This window comes from Pituophis catenifer, unplaced genomic scaffold (genome assembly GCF_029215685.1).
Source record: "Pituophis catenifer annectens isolate HBS135680 unplaced genomic scaffold, rPitCat1.0.hap2 SCAF_16, whole genome shotgun sequence".
In the NCBI taxonomy this organism is placed as follows: Eukaryota; Metazoa; Chordata; class Lepidosauria; order Squamata; family Colubridae; genus Pituophis; species Pituophis catenifer.
This window is the reverse complement of record NW_027256896.1, coordinates 1,226,270-1,229,186: the sequence shown is the minus strand read 5'-3', so window position 1 is coordinate 1,229,186 and position 2,917 is coordinate 1,226,270. Positions and strand designations below refer to the sequence as shown.

Genomic DNA, 2,917 nt, shown 5'->3' with positions numbered 1-2,917 from the left:
CTAGGAGGAAATGAAAGAGCTTCAACAGGGGGCAGTTCTTTGGCTACACTGCTGCTCTGCTTCAAACTATTTTGACAGGTTCTGAAATCCCAGCACAAACTTTGCATGATTTACAAGACCAAGACAAGGCTGCAAAAATACGTTGGGGTGGAAATTAGTCACCTGAACATCTTACTTCTGGAGTGGGAAAAAGTACAGTTTCTAGTCTTAGAAGAAGAAAAAAATAAGGAGTTCAGGTTTCCTCGCGTTACGTCAGTCATTCAATGACCATTCAAACAATGCTGAAGGAAGGGGGGCTTATGACACAGTCCTCTGAGTTTGTGCCATTGCAGTGTCCCTACTGTCACATGGTTACAATTTCTGATGTTCCTTGCCAGCTTGCCAAAAGCAAAGTCAATGGGGAAGCCAGCAGGAAGTCAGAAGTTGAGGCTCTCATTTTATGACAACAGCCAGCCTTGCCCTGGCTAAGTGCATGGTCACGTGATGTCATACTCTGTGATCAAGTCACTTACTGATGGCAGTTCTGGTCCCCATTGCCAACATAAGCTGAGGATAATCAGTAAATATATCCTTTTAGTCATTTGCCGGTTGCTGCCAACAAAACTTGACACTGGCTGGATTTACACAATATGCCTAACAAAATAGAATTGCTGTGTTCATACTGCACAACCAATTGACTTCCAAAGCGATGCTAAGGTTCACACAATATGCTGAGATAAGTAGTAGTTTTCCACAACAGTTTGACCTAAATGCCATCCAGGTGTATTTCACCCTAAACTAAAGCCGGTCCCAGGCACGGCACGTCAGAAGGGTCTAGGACAACTTGCCGTGGGAAAGTCTCCACATCAGCTCACTGTGGGACAATTCACCATGGCCAAATCACCACTGGACAACTCGCTGCAGGACAAGAGTTACACAAATATCAAAGAAATGGTGGAACGGGATCATTAAATAAAGGATGCCAAAAGAAAATGAAATACAAATGACAAAAATTAAAATATTTTTAACATTATTTTAAATAATTAAATTGAATTATTGAATTGTCCTGCAGCAAGTTGTCCCGTGGCGAGCTGGCCGTGGAAAGTTGTTCCATGGCAAGTTTGTTGTGATGGGCTGGCCATAGCAAGTTGCACAGGATGACTTGGCTGTTGCGAGTTGTCCCATTCCCCTTACAGGGTGGGGGGTGGTAGCATGCCCAGAGGTGGACGGTGGCCCTGAGCTGGCATCAGCAAGACCAGGCATGGTGGAATGGCTGCAGGGGGAGCAATCAGACGAGCAGCCAGCTGTGCTGAGACGGTCGAGAGACAGCTGCAGCAGGACAGCCCCAGGGTCTCGGCAGGAGAGTGCATGCAGCTGCAACCAGCCAGCATGGATGAGAAGGAACTGCCTCCTCCGTCAGATCTGAGAAGAGGCAGAGAATGCTCAGGAAGATAAATCTATCTCAGCATCTTCTTCTATCCTACTATCACAGCACCATTGAGAGTGTCTTGACATATGGCATTCCTCCATGGTATGGGAGCAGCTCTGCAGCGGACATAAAAGCTCTACAGAGAATTATTTATTTATTTTATTTTATTAGTCATATTTCTATACCGCCCACTCTCTGAGGACTCTGGGCGGCTTACACCAAAGACAGTATACTAAATAGCATATTGCCCCCAACAATCTGAGTCCTCATTTTACCCACCTCGGAAGGATGGAAGGCTGAGTCAACCTTGAGCCGGTGAGATTTGATCTGCTGATCTGCTGAACTAGCAGTCAGCTGAAGTAGCTGCAGTACTGCACTCTAACCACTGTGCCACCTCGGCTCAATTATTAAAACTGCCCAGAATATCATCGGGCTCCAGCTACCAGCCCTGGATGACATCTTCGCATTTCGCTATTTGAGGAAGTTGCACAACATTCTCAGAGACTCTTCCCATCCTACTTACAATCTTTTTGGACAGTTGCCTTCTGTCCACAATTAAAACTCAGACCACATGTCTTCTGAATAGTTTTTATCCCAGAGTTATAATTGCACTCAGCAATGAACTAAAGGGCCACCATCAGTGAGCTGTTGGACAGCATTATTTGGTCTGCTGTGTGGATGCTTGGGTGGTTTAGGGGTGGGGAATTTTTGGTGTGTGGGGTGTGTGTCTGGGGATTGTTATGTGTGTTGGGCTTGGTCTCTGGGTGTTATGTGAATTTCATTGTATGGGTATACTGTGAATATATGCGTACAATGACAATAAACTTTATATATATAAAGAGGCAGGAGCAATGGTGGCCATCCAGCTACTTGCGAGGCAGTAGCCTCGCCCCTCTTGATGAGCTACACCGAGCACTACCAAAGACACTTAGACTTATATATACTACTTACCGAGCAAATAGATTGACAGATGATGCTGTTAATATGACTCTGCAATACATCCTACAATATCTTGAATCTCCAAAGACCTATGCAAGGATTCTCTTTGTAGACTTCAGCTCAGCATTCAATACCATCATTCCAGATATTCTTCTAACTAACCCTTCTAATCCTCAAAACGATGGTATAGAGTACTGCACATCAAGACAACTAGACACAAGAACAGTTTTTTCCCAAATGCCATCACTCTGCTAAACAAATAATGCCCTCAACACTGTCAAACTATTCACTAAGGCTGCATTACCGTGTTTCCCCAAAAATAAGACCCTGTCTTATATTTTCTTGAACCCTGAAATAAGGCTTGGATGATACAACAGTGATTGGTCTCATTCGAGACAATGACGAATCTGCATACAGATAGGAGGTTGAACAACTAGCCTTGTGGTGCGACCAGAACAACCTGGAACTAAACACACTCAAAACCATAGAAATGGTGGTAGACTTTAGGAGAAACCCTTCCATACTTCCACATGTTACAATACTAGACAACACAGTATCAACAGTAGAGAC

The 2,917-nt window shown here is 44.4% G+C and overlaps 1 protein-coding gene across 1 annotated transcript in view; it reads right to left on the bottom strand.

Moving 5' to 3' along the window:
- NHERF2 (NHERF family PDZ scaffold protein 2) overlaps positions 1–2,917 on the bottom strand; it is a 96,837-nt gene that overhangs the window by 4,405 nt on the left and 89,515 nt on the right. The window lies entirely within an intron of this gene.